The sequence below is a fragment of the Neoarius graeffei genome, chromosome 8, assembly GCF_027579695.1.
Source record: "Neoarius graeffei isolate fNeoGra1 chromosome 8, fNeoGra1.pri, whole genome shotgun sequence".
NCBI classification, from domain to species: domain Eukaryota; kingdom Metazoa; phylum Chordata; class Actinopteri; order Siluriformes; family Ariidae; genus Neoarius; species Neoarius graeffei.
This window is the reverse complement of record NC_083576.1, coordinates 14,326,298-14,332,744: the sequence shown is the minus strand read 5'-3', so window position 1 is coordinate 14,332,744 and position 6,447 is coordinate 14,326,298.

The window sequence follows — 6,447 nt, the reverse complement described above, 5'->3', positions numbered from 1 at the left end:
GTTTTTCTTCTGTGGTAGTACTGTATGGTTTGTCATGCTTCTTAATGACATTAAAAATTATTGGTCAGAGTTATTGTGTTGAGTTACTGACACCGACTTCCATAGAGGAGACGGGACGGGATTGATATGATAGTGGACCATGATGGTACCCCCCAATTATGGTGGGGTAATTCGCACTCTGAGTGGGGAGCGGTGGTAACTTGCGGCGATTATCCAACCGAATGTTTTTAAGTCTCCGGCGTAGGCCACCTCTCCTTCCCCTTTTCCGAGGCTTCAAGGCCGGTTTGTACAGCGCCCTCGGGATGGTAGCAGGGATAACCCCGGCTGTTGAAGTCCGTAGCAAGAGGAGAAACTCTCTGCTGTATATAGCTCTCCCGGTGACTCCGCATCCACCTGCTTCCCAACAGGTAGGAGAGCCCAGTAACAACATTACCGAGAGAAAGATCACTAAAAGTTCCAAGAGAGCTCCCATAATTTGCATGGCTAAAAATCACTGACAGTACACATTCACACACGAGGTAAGGTTTAAAATAATCCTTTTTAAAAGGTAGAAAGTTACAAAAATAGAGACGCTAGGCTGCTGGGTCGCACGCTATGGAGCACCCCGGAAGTGTGCATAACAGGGTTGCAAGGAGAAAGCCACTGCTCTCCTAAAAGAACATTACTGCTCGTCTACAGTTTGCTAAAGATCACATGGACAAGCCAGAAGGCTATTGGAAAAATGTTTTGTGAACGGATGAGACCAAAATAGAACTTTTTGGTTTAAATGAGAAGCGTTATGTTTGGAGAAAGGAAAACATTGTATTCCAGCATAAGAACCTTATCCCATCTGTGAAACATGGTGGTGGTAGTATCATGGTTTGGGCCTGTTTTGCTGCATCTGGGCCAGGACGGCTTGCCATCATTGATGGAACAACGAATTCTGAATTATACCAGCGAATTCTAAAGGAAAATGTCAGGACATCTGTCCATGAACTGAATCTCAAGAGAAGGTGGGTCATGCAGCAAGACAACGACCCTAAGCACACAAGTGGTTCTACCAAAGAATGGTTAAAGAAGAATAAAGTTAATGTTTTGGAATGGCCAAGTCAAAGTCCTGACCTTAATACAATGGAAATGTTGTGGAAGGACCTGAAGCGAGCAGTTCATGTGAGGAAACCCACCAACATCCCAGAGTTTAAGCTGTTCTGTACGGAGGAACGGGCTAAAATTCCTCCAAGCCGGTGTGCAGGACTGATCAACAGTTACCGCAAACGTTTAGTTGCAGTTATTGCTGCACAAGGGGGTCACACCAGATACTGAAAGCAAAGGTTCACATACTTTTGCCACTCACAGATATGCAATATTGGATAATTTTCCTCAATAAATAAATAACCAAGTGTAATATTTTTGTCTCATTTGTTTAACTGGGTTCTCTTTATCTACTTTTAGGACTTGTGTGAAAATCTGATGTTGTTTTAGGTCATATTTATGCAGAAATATAGAAAACTCTAAAGGTTCACAAACTTTCAAGCACCACTGTATGTCCATTTTGAACATGTCAAGTTCAGCTTTAGTCCCCTCCTGTTCTGTTCTCATAACCTCCACTCCTCTGCATTGGCTTCCCACCACATGGTGTCCACAAACTTTTAGCCAGATAGATTCCCTCATCAGTGTTTCATTTCTCTCTGAAAATTATTATTTTAAAGAGCACAACTTAAGTTACCAAAAGAGACACCCTTATCATGAATTTCCCATTGAGGAAAAACTACTGATAGAAAGTCCTGACACTGAAGACTCCTCCTATAAATGTGTCATCCTGTATTAAATCCTCTGACATAAATGATCGATGATTCAAGTTTCCCCCTTTTTAAAAAAAAATTGTTTATTATTATGCTTAGATTAGTGCGGAGTGAATGGGCTGTTACTATAGAAACAATTCTATGGTATTAAATTGGATTATGAGATTGAGTATATTAATCTAACCCCGTGGTTTGAATTAGTCAGCACGACTAATACTACTCAGGTGGTATTTGTTTATATTTGGAGGCTACTTTGCAAAATTTGCCAAGTCTTGTTTTTGGTAATAATATCCAAGTTCAGATATAAATTCATAAATCTGGACTTGTTGTAATGTTTGTAGGCTGCTGTTTCATAGTTAATTAGGCAGGGGTAACTTTGCGCAATTTAGAGCCACCAATTAACCTAACCTACATGTCTTTGGAAACCCACACAGACACAGGAAGAACATGCAAACTCCACACAGAAAGGCCACTGGGCTCAAACCCAGAACCTTCTTGCTGTGAGGCAACAGTGCAAACCACTACACCACCCAACTCTGACAGGGAGCGTGTGTAACCTACTTTGCAAAATTTGCCAAGTCTGGTTTCTCAGTATTAACCCTTTATTTACATCCCAAACAAATTATTTTTACTTGTTGTAATGTCAGCAATCACTATTTTCACCAAAAAAAGGAAATGCTAAATATCGCATGTAAAAACATTTTTAAAAAATATATCCGTATCACTTAAGTCCATTATAACATCTGTAGGCGGCACGGTGGTGTAGTGGTTAGCGCTGTCGCCTCACAGCAAGAAGGTCCGGGTTCGAGCCCTGTGGCCGGCGAGGGCCTTTCTGTGCGGAGTTTGCATGTTCTCCCCGTGTCTGTGTGGGTTTCCTCTGGGTGCTCCGGTTTCCCCCACAGTCCAAAGACATGCAGGTTAGGTTAACTGGTGACTCTAAATTGACCGTAGGTGTGAATGTGAGTGTGAATGGTTGCCTGTGTCTATGTGTCAGCCCTGTGATGACCTGGCGACTTGTCCAGGGTGTACCCCGCCTTTCGCCCGTAGTCAGCTGGGATAGGCTCCAGCTTGCCTGCGACCCTGTAGAACAGGATAAAGCGGCTACAGATAATGAGATGAGATGACATCTGTATTTTTTTTTAAATTACCTGTTTACTAACTTTATGTGAATAGAAATCATATATTTATATGATATTATCAAGTTGAGTTTAAAACGAGACACTTAAGTACATAGAAAACATAAAAAAGCCAGAAATATTTTACACTCTTGCTACAGAACTTGAGAATATTTATAGCTTATCTACATTCCAGAACTCAGCTCACAATCTCTCATTTCAGAAATTTCTGTGATACATTTATTACTAAGCTGCTAGCAGTTTCTGGGTTTTTTTAATGTCCAAACTACATCAAGAAGTAACATTTTGCCTAAGGATTCAAACACGAAGATAAAAGCAGTTATTGGCGTAACATACTGTATTATGACCAGAAATAAAGCAGAATGAGCATTTTCTAAGAGCATGCATATTAAGCTACCTTCAAATGTGTCCACATGTTGATGATGCAATGAACTCTTCATCATTTGATATTCCATATTAATGAATAAGTAAAAAACGAATGATACTTCTAATTCAAAATATTATATTATATTCGACATGTGCAGGTTTCAAATTTTGTCTAATAAAATCTTTTATTCAAATAAGGAATCACTTATCCCAGCTTTTTATTGAAGAGTTGGTTTGTGGACACATTGTTATTTAGCATTAGCATATTAGCACAAAGCATATTTACAGGATCCGTGCAAGGATGAGGAATCTGTTGTGGTCCATGGTTGTGTTTGGAGAGTGCGTGGACAGATAAGCATCAGACATCAGAGAGCCCTGAAACCACATATAGGAAATTGGTATAAAAGTATTACATCATTAATATGCAATTATTATATCCATAATAGATGTTCTTTGTGGGGCGGCACAGTGGTGTAGTGGTTAGCGCTGTTGCCTCGCAGCAAGAAGGTCCGGGTTCGAGCCCCGTGGCCGGCGAGGGCCTTTCTGTGCGGAGTTTGCATGTTCTCCCCGTGTCCGCGTGGGTTTCCTCCGGGTGCTCCGGTTTCCCCCACAGTCCAAAGACATGCAGGTTAGGTTAACTGGTGACTCTAAATTGACCGTAGGTGTGAATGAGAGTGTGAATGGTTGTCTGTGTCTATGTGTCAGCCCTGTGATGACCTGGTGAATTGTCCAGGGTGTACCCCGCCTTTCGCCCGTAGTCAGCTGGGATAGGCTCCAGCTTGCCTGCGACCCTGTAGAAGGATAAAGCGGCTAGAGATAATGAGATGAGATGAGATGTTTGTTTCAAGATTGATGGAAAGTGTTTAACAAGGTGACTGATTTTCTGTTGGGGTCCCATAACTGAGATTTGTTGCAAAAATATTTCAGCAAGTTAGTCGCTTCTTTGTGTGTCTATCTTTGCCTCTCTGTATATGTTTGCGTGCTTGTCTCAGATGTCTGCCATAATTAAGAATATAACTCTTTCTTACAAATTGTAGATAACTAGTGAACCTGTTAGTTATCGAGTTACTGAAATGTCTGATGTCTGACGCTTATCTATCCACGCACTCTCCATACACAACCACAACAGATTCCTCATCCTTGCACGGATCCTGTAAATATGCTTTGTGCTAATATGCTAATGCTAAATAACAATGTGTCCACAAACCAGCTCTTCAATAAAAAGCTGGGATAAGTGATTCCTTATTTGAAGAAAAGATTTTATCAGACACAATTTGAAACCTGCACATGTCGAATATAATATTTTGAATTAGAAGCATCATTCGTTTTTTACTTATTCATTAATATGGAATATCAAATGATGAAGAGTTCATTGCATCATCAACATGTGGACACATTTGAAGGTAGCTTAATATGCATGCTCTTAGAAAATGCTCATTCTGCTTTATTTCTGGTCATAATACAGTATATATATATACACACATAATATATACTGTATATATACATAATACGCCAATAACTGCTTTTATCTTCGTGTTTTGTGTTTGAATCCTTAGGCAAAGTGTTATTTCTTGATGTAGTTTGGATATTAAAAAAAAAAAAACCTGCTAGCAGCTTAGTAATAAATGTATCACAGAAATTTATGAAATGAGAGACTGTGAGCTGAGTTCTGGAATGTAGATAAGCTATAAATATTCTCAAGTTCTGTAGCAAGAGTGTAAAATATTTCTGGCTTTTTTATGTTTTCTATGTACTTAAATGTCTCATTTTAAACTCAACTTGATAAGATCATATGCAACCCTGATTCCAAAAAAGTTGGGACAAAGTACAAATTGTAAATAAAAACGGAATGCAATGATGTGGAAGTTTCAAAATTCCATCTTTTATTCAGAATAGAACAGAGATGACATAAATGTTTAAACTGAGAAAATGTATCTTTTAAAGAGAGAAATTAGGTGATTTTAAATTTCATGACAACAACACATCTCAAAAAAGTTGGGACAAGGCCATGTTTACCACTGTGAGACATCCCCTTTTCTCTTTACAACAGTCTGTAAACGTCTGGGGACTGAGGAGACAAGTTGCTCAAGTTTAGGGATAGGAATGTTAACCCATTCTTGTCTAATGTAGGATTCTAGTTGCTCAACTGTCTTAGGTCTTTTTTGTCGTATCTTCCGTTTTATGATGCGCCAAATGTTTTCTGTGGGTGAAAGATCTGGACTGCAGGCTGGCCAGTTCAGTACCCGGACCCTTCTTCTACGCAGCCATGATGCTGTAATTGATGCAGTATGTGGTTTGGCATTGTCATGTTGGAAAATGCAAGGTCTTCCCTGAAAGAGACGTCGTCTGGATGGGAGCATATGTTGCTCTAGAACCTGGATATACCTTTCAGCATTGATGGTGTCTTTCCAGATGTGTAAGCTGCCCATGCCACACGCACTAATGCAACCCCATACCATCAGAGATGCAGGCTTCTGAACTGAGCGCTGATAACAACTTGGGTCGTCCTTCTCCTCTTTAGTCCGAATGACACGGCGTCCCTGATTTCCATAAAGAACTTCAAATTTTGATTCGTCTGACCACAGAACAGTTTTCCACTTTGCCACAGTCCATTTTAAATGAGCCTTGGCCCAGAGAAGACGTCTGCGCTTCTGGATCATGTTTAGATACGGCTTCTTCTTTGAACTATAGAGTTTTAGCTGGCAACGGCGGATGGCACGGTGAATTGTGTTCACAGATAATGTTCTCTGGAAATATTCCTGAGCCCATTTTGTGATTTCCAATACAGAAGCATGCCTGTATGTGATGCAGTGCCGTCTAAGGGCCCGAAGATCACGGGCACCCAGTATGGTTTTCCGGCCTTGACCCTTACGCACAGAGATTCTTCCAGATTCTCTGAATCTTTTGATGATATTATGCACTGTAGATGATGATATGTTCAAACTCTTTGCAATTTTACACTGTCGAACTCCTTTCTGATATTGCTCCACTATTTCTCAGCGCAGAATTAGGGGGATTGGTGATCCTCTTCCCATCTTTACTTCTGAGAGCCGCTGCCACTCCAAGATGCTCTTTTTATACCCAGTCATGTTAATGACCTATTGCCAATTGACCTAATGAGTTGCAATTTGGTCCTCCAGCTGTTCCTTTTTTGTACCTTTAAC